This window comes from Danio rerio, chromosome 9, assembly GCF_049306965.1.
Source record: "Danio rerio strain Tuebingen ecotype United States chromosome 9, GRCz12tu, whole genome shotgun sequence".
NCBI lineage: Eukaryota > Metazoa > Chordata > Actinopteri > Cypriniformes > Danionidae > Danio > Danio rerio.
Genome location: NC_133184.1, coordinates 43,593,757 through 43,621,527, shown reverse-complemented (window position 1 = coordinate 43,621,527; position 27,771 = coordinate 43,593,757). Strand labels below are relative to the sequence as shown.

At 35.7% G+C, this 27,771-nt stretch overlaps 1 protein-coding gene across 2 annotated transcripts in view; it reads right to left on the bottom strand.

Moving 5' to 3' along the window:
* col18a1a (collagen type XVIII alpha 1 chain a) overlaps positions 1–27,771 on the bottom strand; it is a 158,300-nt gene that overhangs the window by 88,139 nt on the left and 42,390 nt on the right. Inside the window, exon 1 of one of the 2 annotated variants that reach the window (XM_073912047.1) lies at positions 20,512–20,633. The exons of the other annotated variant lie outside the window; for it this stretch is intronic. The gene's annotated coding sequence lies outside the window, so the exon portion shown is untranslated. Of the gene's footprint in view, positions 1–20,511; positions 20,634–27,771 lie in introns of those variants that run through there. 2 annotated transcript variants of the gene reach the window in all.

The window sequence follows — 27,771 nt, the reverse complement described above, 5'->3', positions numbered from 1 at the left end:
CATTTACTGAAATGGATGAAGTTCACATTACTCATTAAAGCATTAGTTTTTGAACTTAAATGGTTTGTTGCAATCGGTTTCCTCAAATAGTTTGACTTACCTTAACTTATTGGATTGTACAATGTACCTTTATTTCTATAGGTGTACTCATGTATTTGGTATTTATTAAAATAACTTTTCCTCCTCCACTAGAGGGAACTACAAACACCCCGTGTAAAAATACAGCAAAAATGGCAACTTTAAAATAGAAGGTGACAACTCAAACCTAAAAAAAGCACTTATGCTTTTAAGCAAACAGATATTACTAACTAAAATGTCAGTTAATGTATGTGCAACTTTAATTCTAAAGTGGAAAACCATTTAGTTTGACATGCTATGATCATTTTACGCATTAATAACAGGACAATATGTTATTTTACAGTACTGATAAAGCTACAGTGAGTTTGATCGCTGAGTCTATAGCTTTATCTAACACTGATCAAGCCTGAGGAGAGATCCAGCGTGTGCAGCAAAGCATAAAAACACCCCCTACAGTTAAACGCACCTGTTCAAACACGCATGCAGACACACACGCACACACACATACAGTACTGTACACAGTACACACACACTGTTAATAAGACTTGTCAGCATCATATGCTGTGCTCTCTGTAACACTGCGGTTCACACAGTTCATAGACGAGGGTCAGAAATGAAAGAAAAAACAAAGAAACATTGAGGGGCGTCCCTCATCTGCTACTTAAAGTGAAGGCTTGTTGACATTAATGCCTTTTATCTTGTGTACATCAACACACTCGGGACCCATATAACATACGGTTACAATAATGTGCTGATTGCATTTCACTCCACGGACTGGTGTCAGGATTGTTGCTCACGTAGACAGACCTTGCATGTTTTTCCCATACATGCAATTTAAAAGCTTGTTTCCATAAACATATCAAATAAAAAAGGTGAAAAAACAAAGCGACAGTACATTTCAGACATTTCAATGGTAGTCATTTATACATAAATAATTAAATCATTTATGACACTTCAAAAGATTTAAACCAAATAAGTTCTTTCAAACATTATATTGATTAAAATAATGTTTCTGTATTAAAAATATATCGTATTATAATTAATTATAATATATATATATATATATATATATATATATATATATATATATATATATATATATATATATATATATATACATACACACACACACACATAATTATTTATTTATATATACACAACAGTTATACATAAGAACTTGTACAGCCTTATCACTCTTGTGTATTACTCTGCCCACATGAGTGGCATACTCAGTTTGACAAATATTGACAAAGCAGAGGGCAGATTATAGTTTGACAAATATTGCAGCTGTTGGACAACATAATGTACTTTGAGGCTTTTTAGACGAAAATGTAGATGTTTAGATTGCAATTATGCAGTATATTTATAAGGCTAGTGCCTATTTTGAAATATTTTTATAATTTTGGATATACATCAGCATCCATCAGCCTGTCATTGAGAAGAGCAAAGACAGTTGACGTTGTCTAACCTTAGAGAAGAATTGGTTATAATTTATTAATAAACTGGTCAGTGACATTCTAAGTCGATCTCTCTCTCTCTCTTTTTTATATTGCAGTGCTGTATTTATATTATAGTAATTGTAGTGTATTGAGTGTGAGATGAGACTTGCATATCAGGAATATATGTATTTTGAGTTGGCCACTCTTTGTATAACCCTGAGTTACTTTTTGGTTGGCCATCTGTTTGTTTCTAATGAGTATCCTGTTTTCGTTACTGCAGACTAGTTCGGTAAAAGGAAAGAAAGAAGAAATGCCCGCATGTGTTTAGCATTTTTCCTTATATATTATATGCAGTTGATACAGTATTAGCCCCCCTGATTATTTTCCCCAATTTCTATTTAATGGAGAGATTTTTTCAACACAATTTTTAAACATAATAGTTGATTTATTTTATCTTTGCCATGATGACCGTAAATATTATTTGACTAGATATTTTTCAGGACACTTCTTTACAGCTAAAGTGACATTTAAAGGCTTAACTAGGTTAATTAGGTTAAGGCAGGTTAGAGTAATTAGGCAAGTTATTGTATAACGATGGTTTGTGTAGACTATTGAAAAAAAAAATATATATATAGCTTAAAGGGGCTAATAGTTTTGACAATAAATGGCTTTTAACAAATTAAACACTGTTTTTATTCTAGCCAAAATAAAACAAATAAGACTTTTATTATCAGACTTATATAAATAAGTCTTATTATCGGACATACTGTGAAAATTTCCTTGCCCTGTTAAACATCATTTGGGAAATATTTAATGAAGAAAAATAAAAATGTGCTAAATGTCCAATACTTAACAAATATCAAATGCTTCTTGATCAGCAAATTCTCTGAAAATTACATAAGATCTCAGATGCTATCATGTGCATTTATCATGCATTTCAAAACATTAGTGTTTATAATGTATTTTAGATTAAGTGAGCACAGGATTTTTGATACTCAAGGCTTTTATGGTTTTGTAGTAATGATATAATGAGAGCATGAAGCTCACACTGAGTGGCTTTAATGAATTTTTGATGAAGCAAATGCAGCCTTGATGAGCATAAGAGATGTCATTATATCTTTCAAAGTGATGCCAGGATGCCCATAAACATTTAAACAACTTTGTTTCCACACACTGAGGCAACAATCTCACAGTTTTCACTTAAAAAAAAATAAAAGTGCCATGGTCTTTTCCATTTTAAACGGTTAAGCATCAAGTTTCAGTGCTTCTCCAAATCACCATCAAGAGCTGTATCTAAAACAAACAGGCCATGAAAAAATAAAAATAAATAAACTGTAAGCAAATCTCACGCTCAGGCATTTTCACAATGTTGACCTGAAACAACGCAGCATCAAAACCACAAGCACATGTTCTCTATTACAGATGCTGTATTTGTTAGGTTTGCAATAAAAGAGAGTTTAATTAGCACTGCAACAATAAACCTGATTTCCCAGAAAAGCACTGGCTAGAGATGCTCGATTATTTTGGTTTTAAAAAAGAGATCATGATTCTCCCAAAATTCTGAATAGATCGATAAACAAAATAGCATGACATTTACAAAAAATCCAACAAAGTTTAAGGTTTTGAAAAGTGTTAACTGTTGCAGTCTTTTTATGTTACTTTGATACTTTTTTTGCTGAATGTGACATGAACAATCATGAAAACTAACATCATATGAAGTAGAAAAAACTGTAAAGAGTCCACTCTTTTGTGTGTAAACTCAAAATAAAAAAATATGTGCTTTTGTAAAATAATGAGAACAAAGAGAGTGTAAATACTCCACATTTACTCTTAGAATAAACTAATAATAAACTTAAAAAAAAAAAAAAAAAATTTTTTCGTTTATAAAAAAAGTACAATGTGAATTTTGTCTCGATATCTACAATCCCATACCAGCACCTTTTCACAAGTTATTTCAAAACTAATGAATAGCAATTTTATTTTTCAAGAAGTTAAGTATTAGAAGAGTTTTTTTTTAATTCTCTTATCCTGTGGTTAAAATGGGCCATTACTGTTTATATTTGTAAACAAGCAATTGTAGAGTTCAGATGCAAAATCCGTCTTAAATTACCATCAAAAATGCACATTTTTCTCATTTACACTATAGATCATGAAAAGTACTTACTCTTTGGGAAAAAAGTGATAATATTGAACCTACACACAGGAGCCTGATAAAAACAACATGTTTTCATTCTGAATGTCCCCCTACATACATTTCTGGAGATCACAAATTATGTAGCCAGAAGTACGTATGGCTGCATTTTATTTTTAAAATGAACGATGCGATTGTCTGGTAGTTGACACGTACGTTGGCGGACTTAAGACGCAGAGGGGAGTTGACAGTGACAATGGGGTTTGAGTCTGGTGAAGAACGATTTCAGAAAGCAGGGAAGACAAAAGCCAAAAAATAAAATTAACAAGTAAATAACAGGCTGAGAATGTGGTAAAATCTGAAAATGTGGTAAAATCAGGCTGTCTTAAGGGCTTTTATTTTTCTGGATTGCTTTTGAAAACATTGGTTGGGTTTTGGGAATGGCGTGGGCAGGTTAATCTGTGCTTTTTTTTAAAAAAAAACTGTTGGTTGAGTTTAGGGAAGGAGGAGGGTGTGGGGAATAGTCAGTTGGTCAGTCAGTCAGTTGACAACGGCCCCTAGTGGATTTACACGAGAACAGCAGGCGCAAATGCCACTCGCGAGAGAAATTTAAGATCTGAAAAAGCCTTAGGTGGATTCGCGAAAAACAAAAGCTACAAAAAACACAGCTCCAGAAACATATTTTGCTCTCTCCAGAAATGTATAAAAATGTACATTATCAGAATAAGCCTGGGTTGGATAAAATGTTCATTTTAAAAGGAAATTTCAGATAGCATTTAGAGGTTTTTGCATCTGAACTCATGATATGCTTATAATCTATGGACTTTTGTGAAATAAGAAAAAAAAAAGAAAAAAAGTTAAAGTTATAAACAGTGGTAAATTACCAGTTTTATTACTGTGAGAATTGTAATGTTTACTTTAATAATTACTATACACTATACACAAATATACTATTCTCTATACTATACCACATACAGATATTTTATATCATCTTAAATAATTATGTAATGAATCGCTGGGATTTAGATCCTGATTTAAAATTAGAATAAATACAGTATATTTTTAAAATGGACTCTGATATGTCAGTGTAGACCATGAGAGTGCGCTGCTGAGTCCAGTCCCTGAGGGTCTCTCCTGGGTGCTGAGTGCAGCCTTTCCCTCATTGGCCTCATTACAGAGGACACCTCCATCAAAGACTATCATTATCACGGCTTAGGCTCAGTGCTAAGTTACAGCTTGTGTGTGCATGTGTGATGTGGCTCGCTGACGGCCCTCATTGCAGGACATGGGACCCGTCTGGCAGTAACAAGCCTCGCCTGTGTCTTGCTGGCTAATTATTTACCTGTGCTGAGATTTCAGACCTCTGACACGACCGAGTCAAGGACAAGGTGTGCCGTCCCCTCCGAAACATCCCTCTTCGGGTCATATTAACTGAGCGCAAAGGGTGAGGCTCGGATAAAGCAAACATGCCTGAGGATAGGCTTTGTGAAAGCTGAAACTCACATATGAGACGAAAACGACTCATCCTAATACAGCCCAGTGAGTTCAAGCCAACACTTGCCTACACGAGTGAACAGTTATGGCATGGGTTTGCGTTAGTGATATGCAAAAATGCATATTTTGTAGTTGTACAAACTGTGGAAAATGCACATGACAGATTGTAGCCGAAGTGGATTTTTAAAAAATAAGATAAATAACACAAAAAAGTAATTTGGCTTTAAAGTCAGCATGAAGTTAAAACTATCTTTTTTCCCTCATCGTGACACGCAATTAAAATATCATTAGATATTAGAAAAGAAAATGTAAGGCGTTGCATAATTTTGTCCTTTGGGAACCTAATGGATCTTTGGAAGATGGAGGATGACTAATGAATGAAGAAGAGTGAGACACCTTGATAGCCCTGCCCATAAGGCATTCCATGTGACCAGAAGAGAATAAAAGTTGTTTGAATGGGAGAGGGAAGGTTATGATTTGTGATTAAAGATTCTAAAGAACAAATAATTTTTACAAAACAATAAAGTTCACAGATACACTATTACACACTAGGAATGCAACAGTTATCAGTAAAAAAAATCGTATCGTGCACACTGTGATCTGCAGATCTGAATATGCATTATTGATATTGGAATGGTAAAAAAAATTATGCAACAAAGCAAAAAATTTCCACCTTTGTATGCTTTGATTTTAGCCTAAAAGACATTTTAATCAATTAACATGTGGATTGCTGTAGCAAAGTAATGCTTTACAACTCTAAGTATCCTTGTCGCAAATAAATAAATAACCATTGTTATTTATGTACCACAGTACATAATAAAACATTAACTTTTCACCAGAAATATTAAGCTTTCAAATCATATATAGTTTGTCATGATTGCTTTATGTTTAGACTACAATATTATGGTTTAAACATGTAAGCAAACATGGTCTCATGGATTGTAATCTGACAGTAAATGGGTTTTGATCTCTAAATCTGTTCCTACAATAATAAACAAAACAAAAACTGTGATAAATTATGTATTCAGTAGTCTTCGACCTTTCCAACGATATATAATTAGTCACGATTACACTAGGATTTAATTAAAATATAGTGAAGTAAGCCTAAGCATCCTGTAGACAGGACGGTGACGTCAAAGGGATTAAAGGTTTATCAGTTGTTGTTAAAAATCTATATCTATAAAGAAAATTAGTTTTTACTTACAGAATTGTACTTTATAAACTCAGCCACTGTACTGACAAAAATACGAAAGCACAACTGAATTCCCTATAAGGGCATCAAACATGAAACATCAATAAGTGAGATCATAAGTCATTATAATATCAGTTTATCAATATCACAAAAGACAAGAAAAGTTATGAGGTGAAACTTCAGCTACTCTTGTGACCAAGCAGTGACCTCAGTCCTGCCCCGATTCATTGAAAAGAATAGCTGAGCTGACCTCCACACACAAACCCACACCTGCCAGTCTTTAAAATGCCCATCAATCTGTGGTTTCCTCAAAAGAGAGCCCTCTGCTGTCCTAAAGCTCCATTGAAAGGCATCAGGGGGATGGGGACGCATAGACACAACAGATGTTTGTTGGGCAAGGCCTGAATTTCTGAGACAGAAAGGCCAAAACAGACTTAGCCTAGCAGAAGTGGACAGACGTTATTATGCAGTAACTTCCCACAAAGACTCAGAGGCCAATAAAGGAAAACAATACCCTTACATAATACATAAAAAAGAGGCTTGCAAACAAATAAAAAAGGGTACGTTTTGGAACAAACAGGTTATATAACTGAACATATTTTAAACAAGCCAACATGGTCATAATCAAAGCAGAGGAGAACACATAAATGGTCAGTGTGACTCCTTTGGAAAGAGAGGAAGTTGACAGTGTGAATATTTCCGCACTGAATACTGCAGTGTGGCACAAAAAAGCAACTAAGCATGTATAATAAGAATTAGTGTTGGGCATGTTCCTTTAAAAAAGTAATTAGTTATAGTTACTTCTCACAAATAGTAAGTAACTGAGTTACATAATTATAAAAGTAACTAATTAACAGGGAGAGTAACTTTTGCGTTACTTAAAAAAATCTAATGTCAAATGACTTATAAATAAGTAAATATAAAAAACACTGTACACTGTCCTGTACTGTTTATTTATAAACTAATTATAAATGTGCATTATAAAATTTATGATTCACTAATCAGAAGATTCCTAAGCCTATTATTATTAATCATCAGCTAAGTGTGAACTCTTGGAAAAAGTACTACAAGTGTGTTTTTAAAAACAAACATTGTACTTTTCTTGTAAAACATGGTCCAATAACGTACAGTGTACATTAATAATAAATGTTTGCAGAACAGTAAATCACATTTACGGATTTTTTTAAGGATCATGGCAATAGGGTTGTCAACTACATTAAAATCACTGCATTGTACAATATAATTTTTTTATTTATAATTTTTTTTACAAACATTCAAATGTTGTATTTCAGAGCACAATAAAATCAGTGCATTACTGAAGTAGGCTTCTTCTACATTCAGACAAATTCATATGTCATGTTTTGAACTGTATAACAATTATGGATGCAACAATGATAGATTTTGATTGTACGATTGTAGTCTGAAGAATAATCATGGTTTCACGGTTATCACGACATTTGTGCTTGTACCATCAATTTAGGCCACGATCCTATACCAGCTGAAGTATCATAACACCATGTAGTATGGCAATACTGTATTAATTCATAACTCAAATCTACGAAATATAGCAAATTGTCAGAAATGCTGTATTTTATGTCATAATACTTAAATTCAATTCCTCATTATTGAAAACGTATTATTTGTACAGACTTTTCCTGCTTTTTTGTGTATACCGTGACTCTTTTGTTGTTATTCCAATAATAACTATAATTAAATAAATAAATAATTGATCGCGCCATATGATCGGTCATGACTGCAGCAAACCATGACCCGTAAGCAGACAGTTAAAATGAAAGTAAACTGGTCTATTGATTAATTGCTGGCACAATTATTTGAGTATTTTAAAGACTTTTCCACATGCAACATAATGTAGAACCGTTAATGACGATACTACCGTTTGCAAAATACAGTGGCACCACCAGTATTTTGGAGACATAGTGCTACCGAAGTACCGGTAAACCACGCAACCCTAACAGACACTGAAACAGTTGTAATAATGTTTCACAATAAGGATTAGTTTGTCATGGGGCCTGGTTCATGAAAAGCATCCCAAACCAAGGGCCGGAGAGATATGACTTGCTGAGTGATAACACAACTGCCTATAAGAGCCCATATGCTGTATTTTTTGTTCCTTAAGACACCCATGCTGGCTTTTTCTACATTAAAATGTGAATATATTGTATTTTGAAACTACATAAAAATCACTGCATTGTACAATATAATTTTTTTTATTTATAATTTTTTTTACAAACATTCAAATGTTGTATTTCAGAGCACAACAAAATCAGTGCATTACTGAAGTAGGCTTCTTCTACATTCAGACAAATTCATATGTCATGTTTTGAACTGTATAACAATTATGGATGCTACAATGATAGATTTTGATTGTACGATTGTAGTCTGAAGAATAATCATGGTTTCACGGTTATCATGACATTTGTGCTTGTGCGCGCATGTTGTCATATATTCTTATATTAGAAATAACAAACAGAAAAGACGTGATATGGGAACTGCCGCTGCTGTAGTTAATCCGTGTGCGTGCGTATTAGCCTCAGTGTACTTGGTGAACGTTAAAGTAGCGCACAGTTGGCAACTTGGCATATCTTTGTTAAACTGCAGCAGTTTCGTTTTGTTCTGTGCGGCCTAAAGAAGACTTTACGATTAATTAACTGTCACGAATTAAAGCGCAGTTAATAGTGAAATCGGCTAATTGTTGCATCCCTATTAACGATATCAGTGCACTGTACAAAAGTCCTTTACAACAAACACATCCAAATGTTTTTCGGCTGCCCGTGCCACTCACTTATGGTGACTCACCCTCAGTGCAGCCTTCAACTGCAGCTCGTGCTATATTGAACAGACGCACTACACTTCATAACTTTTTTTTTTTTTTTTGCAATAATAACAATACATTACAACAAATACAGATACAAAACTGAAAGAAGTATGGTACAATCAATAGAAATGTTATCAATAGAATACTTTTTGAAAAAAAAAAAGTGGATAGTAACAAATTTAGAACAAATATAAAATATGTAAAACAAATTAAAGGGAACAAGAGAGAGAAAAGAAGAAGAAAAAAAATATATAGAAAAATAAAAAATAATTAAGGGCACATGACAAAGATAAAATAAATTATTGCAGAATATTAAATAAAGCACATATTTTAGAAGTTTCAATAGCTTTCTTATTGTGAGAGTCTGTGATGTTTTTTAAAAAAAAGAGCTAGTTCTCGTTTAAAATATAAAAAAATAGGCTTACAATGAGTATATTTGCATTTGTGTATAAAAAACTTTCCGATAAACAAAATGAGGTTTATGCAAAAAGTTGCATTAAGGAATTCTTTTCCTTTAATATATAGCCCCAAAATAACATGCCGATAGCTTAAAGAAAAATCACCACAAACCTTTTGGACAATTAGAGAGTTTACATCAGACCAAAAAGATTTAACAGTGGGACACTGCCAAAACAAGTGAGCAACAGATTCAGAAGAGGTTTCACAGATTTCACTTCATAACTATAGCTGCCGTTTTTGACTGAACTAAATTTATTTTTTAATGTCTTGGTCACACTGTTTGAAGAGCCGGAACAAATTGCCTCGGGGGCCGAATTCGGCCCACGGGCCGCCAACTGAATAGCCCTGCTTTAGAGTATTTGTTTACTTTTGCATCATGAAAACTATTATCAACAATTATTAACTATTATCAATGGGTTAAATGCACAGCAATAGTTTTTCAGCCACCGATAAACTTCCGGTGAATGTGACTATTTTCAACTTCATAGGGTTTCTTTTACAGCATCGATGTTGCAATGTAATTAAAGTGTAATCAATTAAACAGACTTAAGCATTCGTTTAGCTATTCAATTGTAAAACAGGGCTCGAAATTAACTTTTTTACTTGGTAGCACCAACTTCAAAAATTTAGGAGCACCCACCAAAAATGAATGAGCACCGCTGCAAATTGTATTTTAAGGGACTTATTGTATTTTAAAACAACATCAATTAGGACTAACAAAAACCAGAAAGAACTAACTAATGCTGAGATGACATTGATATTTGTGTGCAATAATTCCAAAATGTGTGTGTCTAATAATTATAGAATATTAATGATGATGAAAATGACAATAATAGTAACAATGAATTACATTTCTCATCATCATGCTGCCTTGAATGTGCTTGAATGCAAGTTATCTGCTATAAAAAGTGTGTTACTTTATGAAAAATAAATGTATAGTTTGCATCAAACAAAAATGAAGCATTGCAGTAAGAAATATTTATTTTGTACTGCTAAACAGCATATATATGCATGTCAGTTTAATAAATAATATTTCTGCTACAAAACAAACAAAAGATTATAATAATAATTGAATTCAAGGCTGAAAGCTGCAAAGCAGTCATCAGTAACTAAATAAAAAAGTAATATACACCTCAAGAAAGAATAGACAAAAGAAAGTAAGCCTCACTTCTATCGCTCTTATCTGCGCCTCAACTTTAGGTGGGGTTTGCAAAAACCTGTGTGCTTTAAGTTTTCACTCTTTAGCCGTTTGCATTTACCGTGGTCATAAAAGCTCCCTCCCTGTCATCTAACAGCGGAAAGCCTTGAGTGATTGACAGCTAATATGAACCAATATAGCGGCAGGGAAGAGCGATTCAGCACGTTTTTAGAAAAAATCAAAACAGGTCGCACTAATGCGCCCAAATATATTATGAGGTTGCATCAATTAATTTTCGGGAGCATATGCGAGCAAAATGGTCGCAGTTTCGAGCCCTGTAAAATGAAATGAAAGACAGCTTAAACACAAGTGCCGACATCAGGCGAGCGCAGAAACATTGAAAATAAATACTGAAGTAAAATAATGTTTATATTTTAAGGATATGGTGTGGAACAGTTTAATTTAATTCAGTGCTTCTTGTCCAGTCTGATACCCATTTTATATGATATATCAGATCTTAAATGCAGCAGTTTTGTAATGGCATGGAAAGTTCACCAGAAGCGCACGAGCTGGCTTCCTAAAAACTAAAAGTCCCTGTGCATAGTATACAGCACCCCATTAATGCCAAATCCATTAAGCAAAACATGAAGGTCTCAGCAATCACTCCTACAAGCAGCACAGTCATCCCCCTTTCACTCTCACCTCCTCCATGAGCTGGGTCCCAGATGAAAAAGGGGAAACGTAGGTGGTGGTTGGAAAGGATTAACATCTGGAAGAGAGGCCGTGATGGGACACGAGCCACCCAACAACATCTGTACACAGAATCCTAGCTCTGATGCAAACACTGCTCTTTTCTTTGACAGAAAACACTACATCCGCTGCATTTATGGCATTCCTCATAATACTGGCAGGATGTGTTTGTTCTTCAGGGAGTTTCACAAAATGGATATGCTTATCTGCCTTTGTGTTTATTTGCAGATAAGTAAAGGCTTTAACACTAGAACCGCCATGGTGCTCATACCTGTTATTATCCATAGGTGTTATTCCACTGTACATAACAGATTTTCTTCTTCTTTTAGGGGGTTTTGACCCTTATTTATGGGACAGTGACAAGTGGTCACTGACTTACTAAAACAGTGTTATTTTCAACCCCGAATTTTAAAAATTGTTTTTATAAAATCAGATTAAAAGCAGAGCAGAGACGTCTATTTGATGTTTGTGTTTACCAAGGTCATTATAGTTTTTTGCATTTTTAAATAAGTTTTTATTTCAATACTACTTTTTTAATTGGCTGTGAATTACAGTTTAGTTTTTGTTGGCTTCATTTAGGGGTTTTGTTAGATTTAGTTTATTATATTTTGAACATAATTATATTTAGTTGTTATATATTTACACTCTAAAAAAACACAGTTTTTTAAAATTATTATTCAAATGTTGGGTTGAGACTGTTAGGTAAAAAAATTGGGTTGATTTAGGGTGCTTTCACACCTACACTTTTGTTTCGGAACGTGTCTCGTTTGCCCAGTTAGCGCAGTTCGTTTGGCATATGTGAACAGGGAAATCGCGCTCTGTTCGCGAAAAAGTAATCGCTCCGAGATGGCCAGAATGAGGTGGTCTTGGCTAGATTGAAACAAACCTGGAGCGGTTTGATTACAGTAAGAAAGCGATCCGATCTGAGTGCGGTTATATCACAGTGTTTTATGGATATGTAATAGGCTTACGGCTATATAAAGAGAGAATTATGAGTATGGCGGGAAGTTTCGCGAGTCTCCGGATGCCCGCAAACGAGTGATGATCTCCCGGTAATCTCGCGTCTCCCTCCCGTTCCTCAAATAGGCGCACAATATGTCGCGCACCCTTCTCATCCCTCCCCACAGCATCTCTCTCTATCGCACGCGCGCACCCTGTCAATCACCATCAAACCACCACCTCTCCTGACAGCTTAGCGGGACATTACAAAATAAACCCTGACACTGACCAATGTGAGGAGAGTTTACTCACACGTGATTTGTTTTAGCTCTTTTGGTCCGATTAGAAACTTTGCAATGTGAAAGCGAACCGCTCCAAGAGCAAAGAGCAACAATGTAACAATTGTAATCTCTGTTTCGGAACAACTGTATCGATTCACAGGTGTGAAAGCACCCTTAATCTACAATCTAAAACAGTCTTAATCTATAATCCAGCAGTGCTGGGTTAGGAACGCGGACGTGAATGAGAGCATGCATGTCACGTCAACCATGCAGGGACATCAGCGTGAGAAACCGGCATTTTCATTGTGCCGTCTTTAGAGGGAAGCGAGTGAAATTCTGTCTAAGACGCAAGTCATTTAGAGTGTATTTAACAATTTTCATAAAAAATAACACACTTAGTTTACTGTATAATGTATGTATTATGCACTTTTTATTATTTTAAAGTTTATTTATTATTTTTTAAACATAATTATATTAAGGTTATATATATATATTTATAGGCTGCATTTACACTGCAGATCTTGATGGTCAATTCTGATTTTGTGATTGCATACAGTTTGTTTGATGACCGGTTTGCATTATCTCTTAAAAGTGACTCGTACCAGACTGTATGCATTTACACTGCACACGGCGCAATGATCAGGAAAAAAGAGAGGTGCTGACTGATAAGCTAATAATACAAGCATGCCCTATTTCTCTATTGCTGTATTTAATCTGTTTTCAAGGTTTTATTTTTTTATTCTTTTTGACAAGCTGTTTTACTGTAGTTTTAAAAAAAAATTCTCATTTGCCCATCTCCTTTTTAATCTAGGCTTTTTAAAGCAGTAGGCATCTTAATGTCCATGGTGTGATTTATGCATGTGACGCATTCAATAGTTTTATATTAGTTTATATTGGTTACGAGGTGGATATTACGCTCTTTCATTCTCTCTCTGGTTAGCATGCTTAAATGCTTGTAAGCAGTGTTCAACTCAGGCGAATGTTGAGGATCAGACCATTCTCCACTCATCTCTGGTGTTTGGCAAACAAAGGTGGCCATCAGAGAGACGAAAGGTGTAAAATGCTGTTTGCCAGAGGGAGAATAGCAGGGTCCTTCATGCCGTCTTACCCAAACACTAGAGCCGCTCACAGGGGGAGATCTTTTCAGAGCCGAAATACACAGTTGGGTTGGATGTAGAAACTATAGGGTCTTTTGCCCCTTCCCCTTTCTCACCCTTTTAGTTTAAGGTTCTGAGTATGTATTTAAAACAACTCAAACAGGGATACAGAAATGTAATGCTTTTTATGGTCATACTGTAACTGTAAGAGTAAAAATGCCATAGCTGAAGAGTTTACAGCATCCTCAGCAGTTTATGGAGACAGCTTATCTAAAAAGATTTAATACCAAAAAAAAATCCCACACATGAGATTTACCAAATATTGATGTACATTAAAGACATTATAACATATCTTAGTTGCTATTTCTAAGTACACCAAAAGTTATAAAAAGAAAAAAAATAAACATGTCAAAATCTCTAATCTCTATGTTTCTTTTTTCCCAAGAGAACACGGATAATTAAGAGAAAGTTAAGAACAGATAGAATAGTTTAGGTAGTTGTTTTTCTCTATACATTTTGCACCACTTATCAATATTATTGCTCATTATTACAATGTAAAAAATTGTAAAAAAAAAAATAAACGATTCATGGAAGAAGCCTTGTCGAAATATCGTATTGATTGCGTTATTGATTGAGTATTGATTGCTCTGATGCATAATTAAATAAAATAAAAGTGATTAAAAAGATTGAGTGCAGATCCCTCACTTGAATATAAAATATTTTTAAAAAGTTCAATTAATTAAAGTACAAAAAATTTATAAAATAAATGTTATTTAATAATAAACAAATAAATGTATAAAATAAAATGAAGTAAAATAAATAGAAAATTGTATTTAAAAAAACTACTACAAAACAATAATATAAAAATTGTTACCTTCATTAAAATACAAAAAATGTTATTTAATTATTGATAAATAAATGCATAAAATTAAATATATATATATATATATATATATATATATATATATATCAATTAAATTATTTCAATTATATTAAATCAATTAAAATAAATTAAAAAATTAAATAAAATTAAATAATACATTTAAATTGAATTAAATTAAATTTTGTTTTGTTTTATTTTAACTAAATTGTTGCACTTATTATTGTTATGGTCTTTTGCTAGCCATATCCCTAATCACTGCAAAATTTGTTTTTAACTCATCCTGAATGGTTGTGTATATAAATAAAACATCTTAATCAGATAGACCTCCCTTAGAGTTCATGATTCCTTTGATTATGAGTCAAATTGCAAAATGTAGGAAGTTTTCCTTCAGCACCAGCATTTCCTTTTACCTTAAACTCAATACATCAGTTCCGTTCATTTGGGTATTTCAGTAAGCACAAGAAGCTTTTAATCAAGTGGAAGTGAGGCGTTCTGACAGTAAATGCTTTGCCAAGATCTCTCTATCACCTGCGCTGGTCCCACAGGACCCACATGTCTGCACGAGACCACACCATGTAACCTTTACTTATCCAGAGCCTCGTTTTGTTAAAACTTAACAGCATGAAGTAAAGACATAATGTCTGTCTACCCTTTCACGTCAAGCCGTTTCCTGTGTCACTCAACAAATCCTTGTTTAATAAATCTACATTTGGTACATTTACAGCACCTCATATGGCCTGACCTTGTGGTTTTGTTGAACATCTACCCTCATAATTTGGTCTCATTTAACAGTTCTCTTCAAACACACACACAGAAATATTTTTCTCTTTGATTTTATTGCTACTTTAAGAGTAATCATAAAATAAAAAGCCAGACATAAGTTTGTCCATAAAGACAGGAAGAATGTTTTTTTTTTTTGCACCTGAGGAATTAAGGGAGCAGCTACTGATGTGTTAAGACATGACTTTACATAAGCTGACACCAGCAGAATTGGCCAGAATTTAAAAAAAAAAGGCTCCTCAGGCATAATTTTCCCCATGATTTTTTTTCATAATAGAAAAACAGATTTGATTGCAATTGTATTATATTGAAACAAACAACCAAAAACACATGCTTTTACCTAAAAATAAAGCTACACTGCAAAATAATATCCGTAAAGTAAGCAGTTCTCCATATTTTGCAATTAATGTGTTGTATATTACATTACAAAAACCTTGGAATAGACTGTCAGTACATTTTACTTTTATTTTACAGACATATTTCTCTCTATATTATTTCTTATACATTATATTATTTCAAGCTACTAAAATGTCAACAAAAGTCACTTTATTAAACTGTAGAGTTGAATTTTCAACATCTAAAGATGACAGAGCAGAGATTAACATCCCAAAATGCAATTCATAACCCAAAATAAACGAAAAACACTTGTGAATCACAAAATACAGAAACAACTAAATATGTTTTAAAGTGCAAGTGTATTGAGTCGTGGAACAACAGAGTCAAGGATCCGAGTGCAGTTCATGAAAACAATCATCAAGCAGGCAAAGGTCAAAACAGGGACAGCAGGAGCATGCAGATAATCCAAACGCGTGGCCAATTACAAGTGAATGGTCGAGACAGGCGGCAAAACAGCATAAACAGTAAAACAAAGCAAAGGTCAAAAATCTAGGGATGGCTGACGTGAAACTGACGTTGACACAGTGTCGAGATCCTGAAGATCCTAAGGTGCATCGAAACAGCCAGTTCACATGATTAAGGTGATTTAGCCAGGTCACAACTAAGGTGATTCAAAACAGCCAGGTCATGTGACTAAGGTGATTAGAAACAGCCAGGTCATGTGACTAAGGAGACTCGAAACAGCTAATTCACGTGACTAAGGTGATTCGAAACAGCCAGGTCATAAGGTGATTCTAAACAGCCAGTTCACGCGATTAAAGTGATTCAAAACAGCCAGGTGACATGACTAAGGTGATTCGAAACAGCCAGGGCACGTGACTAAAGGCTGATTTATACTTCTGCGTCAAACGCCGGCGTATGCTACAGAGCTGACACATAGCCCTTCGCCGTGGCCGTCGGCGTCACTGATGTGCACCTCTCAAAAAATTGCTTTTACACGTCAAAGCAACGCGTAGCGCAAGCTCTGTGATTGGTCGGCTTGGTAGCACTGACGAGTCTGGGCGGGATTGAGAGCTGCGCTAGCCCAATGGAGCGATTGTTTACAAGTGTGGAGTCCCGTGAAGGAGCTCCGGATGGAAAGTTTTGTTTTGTGTTTACCCCATAGTTAAAGTTCTTGCACGTCCGTCGGTTACTGCCTCAAAATGAGCGAGTTTGAGCCAACTGTAGTACATCCAGGAAGTGTTCAGGAAAAGCAAACAGCAGAGAAGAAACTTGACACAGAGGAACATTTACACCTCACTGCCAACAAGCGTTTCGGAAGTGTTAATGCAGACCGACAGAGACAGCGTGCAGAAGTATAAATGCACAGCTACTGGCGTTGCATGCGCCTCGGGTTACGCCAGTCACTTGACGCAGAAGTATAAACCAGGCTTAAGGTGATTCGAAACAGCCAGGGCACATGACTAAGGTAATTCGAAACAGCCAGCTCATGTGACTAAGGTGATTCGAAACAGCCAGGGCACGTGACTAAGGTGATTCGAAACAGCCAGGTCACATGATTTAGGTGATTCGAAACAGCCAGGTCACGTGACTAAGGTGATTCGAAACAGCCAGGTCACGTGACTAAGGTGATTCGAAACAGCCAGGTCACGTGACTAAGGTGATTCGAAACAGCCAGGTCACATGATTTAGGTGATTCGAAACAGCCAGAGCACGTGACTAAGGAGATTCGAAACAGCCAGGTCACATGACTAAGGTCATTAGAAACAGCCAGGGCACATGACTAAAGTGATTCGAAACAGCCAGGTCACGTGACTAAGGTGATTCGAAACAGCCAGTTCATGTGAGTAAGGTGATTCGAAACAGTAAGGCCTAGATTGCTGATGATCACGACAGAAAAAATAAAAACTCTTTTTAAAGGTGTTTTCAGACAGAAATGTGTGGTAAGCAGAGAAAGTGGTAGAATTAGCAAAGGACATCAAGCCAGGAATCGAACTTGGGTCATCATCCACACTGTAGTGCCATGTGTCGATGCACAAACCACTGGGCTACTGGTGGAAATGAAGGGTAGTGTCTTGTATGTTTATTACAGAAATCATTTTAGCTGCGATTACAGTGCAAAAATGACTCTACTACACCTACTCCAGACATCAGCAATTCCTTTAAGTAGGAGGATCTCACAACTCCTTCAAGAGCAAGTTAGTAAGGTTAATGACACAATGACTAAGGCCTTACAGAAATGAGTCACAGCATCATTCTATCTGAGTTTCCCCTTTACTCCCTCAAGGGAAACTCCTACACCGTCCTGTGTTTATACAAATTGTCCAAACTCTTCAGTGTTTTAAAGCATGTCCCACACTCAGGCTTATATACTTGAGTACTGCTTTTCCGTGCACATAAAACACCAAATAAAACTTAAGCCCAAAGTATTCTCCCCTTTTTTTTTCCACAAACTTGAACACACATGCTTTGACAATAGTTCATTTTATTGCATGCATGTACACAGGCATGCAGAGAAAGTAGATTTGTCCTTGTGTCTGTGTGAGTTTTTTTTTGTTGTTTTTTTTTTTTGTGAGAGCTGTTATATTCATGAGCTTAACAGATTTAACTGTGATTGGTTCTAAAGTTCATCTCTTCACCATTTTTCACTGCTGTTCACTAATCACGAATGTCTCAGCAGATCATATATCTGCTCATAGACGGATTAGCTAATAGACACAGCTTTCAAATGCTCCAGTTTCCATGTATCTGTGTTTGTGGTTAGTGAACAGCAGTGAAGAGTGGTGAAGCGATGACCTTCAGAACCAATAAAGCACATGAACACAATAACCAATCATCAGCCTTTAAGAACATAATCAACTGCGCACAAATGTTAGCAGGATATAGATGTTTGGGCTTTTTTCAGTATTGATTAATACTTTTGACAACGCAACTATGGATGTCAATGTCTATTAGTTTTCAGCATTCATTATCATTCAAAACATCTTGACTCAAAAAGGTTTGTAAACCCTTGATTATGTGTATCCTTAGATTATTTAACTAAATTTAGAGTCTCTTTAGTAGATAAGGAAGGTAATAATTTTATAAGTATGCAATGGTGTGTCCAATTATTCAATACAGTCATCATCAGCACTCATTGTTTTAACAATAATTCATTCTTCCAAAAAGTGTCAACAGTGAATCAGTCAGAAAATAAATAAAATACCTTCCCAATAAACTACTACTACTAATACTAAAGCAAAAAAAATCAAAAGACACCCATGTTGATAAGTGATAAAGGTTTAAAAGAGTACAAAGCATTTACGTTGCTCATAATCTTTGAAAAAAAAAAAAAAAAGATAAATCTTTTCTTCTGTGTTCAACATGTTTGGGTTTTCGTGTTTCATTTGTGGGTGAACTATTCCTTTAGGAAGCTTATTTAGACATTAAGCAAGTATCTTCTTAAAGGGATAGTTCACAGATAGTTCACCTAAAAAAAGTTGCAAGTGTTTAAGTTCAAGCAAGTATGAAATGCTTGGTTATGTGACTGCAACAGTTCCACACCAGCGCTTGTGCCCAGACTGAGTTTTCACAGCAGGAGGCTGCTGAGTCATTTCAATGTCAGCCCAACGACCATCGTGGCATAGTAATCCTGAAGCAAGACTCAACAGTAATTCAGTCTGAACATCAAAAGCCTCCTGTTGGGCAACATTCAAACACACTTTTCCACAAGCCTGTCTGTGAAAAACTATGAGCCCATATAGCTGTAGTCTCAGCCTCAGACAATCGCGTCACGCACCGCCCACGGCTCTGTGGCTAAACATCTGATGCATATGACACATTTTTCTGAAAACACTTTAGCAGATCCTCAGCAGATCCCCAGAACAAAGTCTATATACCTGTAAACAGGTATATGTCCTACTGATTTTCAATATCTTTAGCTGAAAGAAAAGTTATTCTGTTAATCAATATTCCGTTAAGAATATTGATGTGTCATCATTGTAAACTTTTAAAGAGGTTTGTGAATGAATGTTGCATGTTTACGTGCCAGTCGGGATGTACTGTGTTATACTTTCCACAAGCCAAAATGTGATTGGTTGTTTAACCTTTCTGTCAAATAGCATCATGGGTGGTTCTATACCATTGAAAGTGGCAAAACTTTCCAGACCTTCAGTCATCACTCTGAATGCAAGACTTATATAGCGCACCCTTAATTCAATACTTCCAAGCATTAAACCCACTTAAATCAGATCTAGATGAGTCTGTTCATACAAAATTACTTTGCTGCACGTGTTAAAAGGCCTATAAACATTTAAAACTTACTAGACACAACATGCTACAACTAACAATGTATTGAAGTCAAATGAGAATTGAGTCTCATCAGGTGAAGAGACAAGCCTACTTTTATAACATTATTACATCTAAACCAGTGGTCCTGTGAACACTGCGCTTGTGCATCCAGGTTAATCATGAACAACTATGCGCTAGTTGCACTATCGCTGTCTGATTATGTTTCAATCAAGGTTTATATGCATCAAATACATAACATCTGTGCCAAACATTTCAACTGACGAACATATTAACAATAATACAACTGTATAGCCGCATTAAATGTATGCATAGGCATGTTACAGCCCTAATGAGTATGATTATGGGAAACTCCATATAGATACATATTGCAATGATTTCGGGTACTTACTTAGCGATGCACGCACACATATATGCACAGTCCTTAAATGCTCTACTGATTTTGACTTAATAATACCAGTTTTTTTAACTTTAAACAACCACCACTTAGCTATATTCTATCGTTCTACCCACTCCGAGGTGGATTTTGGCATAGTCCATTTCATGTGAGATGGTGGGGGTGAGTGGAAGAAACCAAGTCGCGGGGGAAATATTTTCTACAGAAATAATCTATGATTTCTTATTTGGCCCGGTACCAATTGTTCCACGGACCGGTACCGGTCCACGGCCCGGTGGTTGGGGACCACTGATCTAAACAACACAGACAAAATACACTTAAGGGAAACATTCACACATGACAGTTAAACTTAAATACCTACAAAAATACATTTAAGAAGGTGACTGATAATAATGCTTACACTGTAAAAATACATTTTAATTGACTTTTTAAAAAAGTTAAACAGTTTCCTTAAAATTTTTAACAAGATGTTTATAAAAAAATAAGTTAAATCAACTTAGCATTTCTAAGTTTAAACAGGTTTACTCAATTTTTTAAGTAATGTCAACCTGTGATTTTAAGGAAATGGGTTAACTCACTTTAAGTAAAGTCACTAATCCCTTTTTACATTGCATTAGGTTCTCTGACTTCCACAAATGTGTGACAGCGCAAGATCCAGCTGTGCATACGATATATAACATCAAGAGAAACAAATTGACAGGATGTCCTAACATGCAGAGCATAAATGGACATTTCAGACATCCAGACTAGAAAACAGTAGGGATTAGCCAAACTCATTGCCCTGTCCTGTGGTCACATGACCCTGAACTTCAGCTGTCTATAAACCCACAGGCTGAGTCACGTTCCCTGGGGAAATGGCCTGTTTGAACCAACCTTCCCTCAGGACACAAGAAATTAAATCCCTCCTGCAAACTAATCCAAATCTGACAAGAGCCTTTTCCCAGATCTGAGGGTTAATTTGCTTACTCATCAGAAAACATTATTTTTGGGGTGGAAATTTATCCTGGAGTTGAGATATAATATGTCCTGGTTAAAAGAGACCAAAATACCTGCATAACACCAGACTATAAACAAACACGAAACAATGTGTATGAACACTTGCGCAAGTAACAAAAGTAAAACACCATGATATACTATGCAGTTTTTCCACCAATCAAAAGTACATACAAAGAGATGTGGACAAAACTGTTAAACCATTCAATTGGGTCCAGGTCAGTTTCAGTAGATTTAATACTTCTGTTGAGCCACAATCCGAAGCAATATCTGATTTTCATCTGTTTGTTTTAAGGTCATTTTTATTAGTCATTACTTTTATTAATCATTAAGTTATTTCAGGGACCACTGTGGATTGTTTTTCTTCAAAGAAAGTGTCCCAACTAGGGTTGGGCGATGTCGACCAATCTGGCATCATACGATGTCTGACATGAAACAACGTGATCAATGATGGCATCATCATCGTAGGTTGTGGTGAATTAATTAAATATGAATAATTTATAAATTCATAATGAATTAATTATTTGTAGCCTACCGTTTCAACTACCTGACCCACATGGTCTTTGTTTTACCCATAACCAAATCATAAATACACAAAGATAAGTTATACACAAATTCTGCGAGACACTGGCACGAATATGCAGGGTTATCTGTGTCATTATAATGGCGTCGACAAATTTGTTTGGTAAAAAATATGCACAACCAACAGGAACCAACTAACAGTATCTAAGATTTTCACTAAAATTACTAAGTACAAGCGTGAAAGCGAAAGATTGGAGCTGTGTACTGACGCAGTGACACATTACCTGATTAAGACAGAAGAGTCGTTAGCTAGAGACTAGATTAATTAAATATCATGTTTAAGAACTATAGTGAGACGTGAACCAGTGGTACATCCTTAATAAACTGTCCGACATGTGTCCGAGTTTGTGCTCAAAGCACCCGCTGACTGCCTGGAGCTCAGACGTGCGCATATGCTGTAGTACATTCCAGAGTGTGTGTGTAGTCACGTGATGTGCATTTTTAGCGGTATAGTGTGGACAGAGATATTTTCAGAAATGCTAGGTGAAACGCCAGTGTGGACATGGATCGTTTTCTTTATAAAATGCTATTTTAGGACGTGAAGGTGATAATAGTGTAAATAAGGCCTAAGTGTGTATCTTTTTGCAAGCCGGTTGTTGCTGTGGGGCTGGCTCAGCATCATGATGTCTATTGGCCATCAGCAATGAACGATGTCATCGTCTATCGACCCAACCCTAGTACCAACAATTTTGATTATGTCTGTATATATCAAATGACGATAGTCCAAGATCTTTTACAAAGGTTGTGTGTAAGAGGGGAAACACGTCAAACTTAATGAAACATTTGAGGGCACGGGGAATCGACTTAAAGGCAGAGGAATGTACTGTGACAGCTTGCAACATCATCTGGCACTTTCACTGAGTACGTTTACAAGGACACCAATTCTCCAATTTTAATACGATTAAGACAATACTCTGATTAAAAGTCGACCATGTAAACAGCGATTTTTGATGACCTTAAAGGACCACAGACACTTGCGTTTTTCTTTCCATTCGGCGTGCGGTATCAAATTCCATTAAAACAACACTCCTCCACTAATCCTTTCTTTATATTCTCATCCAGTGCCTCAGTTTGTCAGAATAATATGTTGCTGAATGAAAGTGAAACTGCAGTTAATGTCGAAAAAAAAATACAAATGAAACACCCAAAATTACATGAAACTCCGGAGGAAATGTCAAAATATTGATAAATTTTTTTGGGTCACCAGGCTATGTGGTATATCATGTAAAACAGCATCATAAAAAGAACATTCAAAAAGCAACTCATGTAAACACCTTAATCATATGACCGTCTTATTCAGATTAAGAAAAATTGATTAGACTACTGATGTCCATGTAAACGTAGACACAAGCCCCAACACTAGAAAAAAGGTGCTCCCTGATTTTGATGACAGCCTGTCCACAGGTTAATAGTAAGCTAATGCAAATCTTAAATTCATGCTAACAAATACAAATGATTAAAATAAATATATTAATGCAATTCAAATATATAAAATATGTATTGGTGTACACTTTAATTATATTGTTCAATTAAAATGATAAAAATATAATTTTTTTGTCAAATAAACAATGTTTCTAGAGTCTTCCACCATAATTTTGTGTCTCAAAAGTATCAGTTCAGGCACAGTTTTGACACTAGTACCGTATTAAAAGTATCAATTTAGCACTGGTATCGAAATAAGCCCAATTGATACCCAACCTAGATATAATCCTCTCAAAATGAGTACCATTAACAGGTCTAATCACGAATTCATTAAATGATCATTCAGAATGTGTGAAAATTAGTTTTTAGAAGTAAAAAAAACAAAAAAAAAAACATCTAATGCTATAATCCTGAGAAACATCCATTATTCGAACCATTCCTGCACTAGCCTTGATGTTTCTGAGAGGGCAAGAGCTTTTGAGAATAGAATTAATGAGCATGATGAGAGGTGCTTTGAAACACCGCTCTCTCAATGAGTCAAAGTGCCGAGCAAACAGAAACAAAGGAAAATCAAGAGAGCCCATGTACAGTCTGCTAACCCGATATGACAGCCAGACATCTGCTTAAAGAGGAAAACTGCAGAAAGAAATCAGTTCTTCAACCAAATTCTGGCAAAGTTGGTCTTTAAACATCCACTGCCTCTGCCTTTCCTACACTCTTCTTCCTCTTTTTCAGTCTCAAAGGCCCCCTGAAGAGAAGACATTCCAACTTAATTATCCTGCTGGAACAAAAGAGCCGTGCCAAACAAAAAGAGAGAGAGAGAGAAAGTATAAGAAAACCAACCAGAGTTCAACTTGTATTGAGGCTTGGCATTATTTACTGACCAGAGAACCAAAAAAAACAAGTCCAATGTAAGGACATACCAAAACTTCCTGTTTAAAGAAATTCCCACAGTAAACAAACTTTGGCAGTGGATAGGGACTCTACAGTGTCATCAACTAATATTCACTGCCTTTAGAAAATATAAGGAAAATGTCTTTTGTTTGAACTTTTGGTCTTCTGCTCGAAATATTAAACAAAATAGTCCTTTCTTAGAAACACACTATGAATATAATATTTTTGTTAAATATATGTGCAACATTTATTGGCACTTCTATGAACTCATATGAGCAAAAGATTTAAACATATTCCATATTAGACTGACATGTTAGATTTTTTTTATATACCTGGTCAGGAACAGGATTTTGTTTAACCACGACTGCCTGTTTTAAAGGGGTATAAATTTGAGATAACATATTAGTCAAACTGTATCTCTGTATCGACTGTATCCAAAATCAACCCAAATACCCTTGAATAATGGAGCATTTGAGGAAGCAGCCACTTCTAGTGGTGTCCAAAACCAAAGAGGACGTTTTAAAGTGCACTCAATCAATTCCACCATGCACATCGATAATGAGTGTACAACCCATGTACACTCAACGGCTAGAAAATCCCCATAATGCACTGTGAGAGTTCACACACAATGAATTTCTGCATTTGACCACAAAATAGCATCTAAAGACAGCTTGCTACATTCATTCCTTCATTTTCCTTCAGCTTATTCTCTGATTTATAGCCACAGCAGAATGAATCGGCAACTATTCCAGCATACGTTTTACGCAGTGGATGCCCTTCTAGCTGCAACCCTGTACTGGGAAACACCCATACAAACTCACATTCACACACACACACACACACACACACACACACACACACACACACACACACACACTCTACGGCCAATTTATTTAATCCAATTCACCTATAGCACATCATATCATTCCAAACTCACTATAAATAGCCCGACTAGCAACCTTCCCTCATCTTCCTCTTTTGAAGAATCAACCAATCCACTCCATCTCCCATTTTGCTCCTTTTCCCAGGGGGAGCTCTCGAGAACTACCTGATCTCGTACTCCCTCCATGCTCATTGACCAGGCAGAAGCCCTGGGGTCAATTATCTCTGAGCTCAGGGTTCTCTCCTGGGACAGGATGCCAAACCTGCTTTTATTATCAAGCAATATCTAAGTGTGAACTCTTGAAAAGGAAGATGCCTATAAGCTAAAATGCAGAAAATGCCACCATTTCCACCTTCAAGGCAGTAATAAATCATCTCCAGCAAGACGTGCTATGTTTCATTCAGCCTGGAGGAGGATTTGTGTGTGTCTTGTCCCAACACAAGATGGTCAGAGTGGCCTGAATCACAGTGTTATCTGAAAGTCAATCCAAATCTCAATCCGAAATCACAATCATCACCTCAAATAGTTTGAAAAGGTGTCAAAAAAAACTCTACTGCAAAAAAACAAAAACAAACCCAAGCATATTTAGTTTTTTTATTAATATTTTCAGGGAAATCTTAAAAGTGCTCATATTTACCAATGGTTCCAATATTAGTGGAGGGCACAGCAAAATAAATCAATTAAAGTCTGAGGAAAGAAAAGCCCCTTGTAAGGCTTCCTTGTTCCTTAGTTTTACTACGCCTCTAACACTAAAACAATACCATCTGGTAAGATCGCTACTAACAGATAGATAAAAAGAAAATATCAAGCTCTTCCTGTTCAGAGGTTTAGAAAAAGTGATTTCCCAGGCTGTTTTACTTGGCATTCACCAGCAGGCCACTCCTACAGTGAAGCGTGACCATAAAAACTTAGTGTGCTCAAATTCTTCAATGTGTGGGCCTTGGGCTAAGCTGTTGAAAACTCTGTGGTGTTCTCTTAAGATGAAAAACACTAGTTAGGGAGCATAAATATAATTACTTACAGTTTTAAGTAATTAACATCTTTAGAACTATTAAATTATTCAGCTGACCTTGAAATAAATGCTTATTGAGTGAACGGTGTTAACTAAAAAGGAAGGTTTGTTAAGATAAACCGTAAGTATGACTAGACCCAAGCTTTCCTAAAAGTCTGAGCAAAAAAAAAAAAAAAAAACTATTGTTGTTTAGAATTGGGGCCGCAAGGTGGCTCAGTGGTTAGCACTGCCATCTCACAGAAAGAAGGTCGCTGGTTCGAGTCCCAGCTGGGCCAATTGCCGTTTCTGCAATGAGTTAGCATGTTCTCCGCATGTTTGCGTTGATTTCAAAAGTCTAAATTCCAAAGACATTGAATTGGGTAAACAAAACTTACCGTAGCGTATGACTGTAAGTGTGAATGTGAGAGGTTTCCCAGTTCTGGGTTGCAGATGGATGGGTTTTCCCTGCATAAAACATATGCTGGTATAGTTCATTGATATATACATTAGATGTCGCCTGGCCTATTGTTGTCTATTGGACTGAATGCGTCAATAGCGCCGCCATCTTGCTATAGGGTAGCGCTCCTTTGAAATGAATGCGGGACCAAAGTACAGTGGAGGAGTGTGGCTATCCAAAGCCAGAGATATACACACATATATATATATATATATATATATATATATATATATATATATATATATATATATATATATATATATATATATATATATATATATATATATATATATGATCGGGAGTTTTCCTGGATGTTAGTATGTAATTATTTTTTCTAATTACAAAAATTATCATTTTACACTACTTTGATGGATCAGTGACCGCACGGGCATTCCTGACAAAAAGCTTGTGTTTGTGTGTACAGAAATGTACTATTTACCCTCCCTGTTAAATTTGATCTAATCATGTCCTGAAACGCACCTCCTCTCCTACTTTCACTTCTCATACTGACGGAGGGAGCGACTCATTTGTGAATGAATTCCCCGAACGGCTCTTTCATTAACGTTAGCCGACAATAATAAGTTTCTGGCAGCGCAGCATCTCGTTGTCATATTTGTTTTGCATTGTTTGCTGATTTTATTCAACAAAACTAGCATAAGCCGAGTGTTTAGTGCGAGTTGGAGCTGCTTTGCCGTATGGTGAATGCAGTAAGTGACTGTTATCATCAATATCGTTACCTGATTAGCACAAAAGTTCAGAACATACAAAAACAGAAAAAAAACTTAATATTACCTATGAAATGTTCTGCCTTTGTGCTTTGTTTTCTTTGCTCGTTACTACACCCGTAGACAGCGCTAAAGTCCCGCATCGTCTTGTTATAACACTGTCTTGACTAGTGCAGTTGAATGACATTTGTCCTGGGAGCACTGTACCAATGTGGCGGCGCTATTGATGCATGCTTAGGGTCCCTATGCGATATCTAGTGTATATATCTATGGGTATAGTTGGCAGTTCATTCTGCTGTGGCAACCC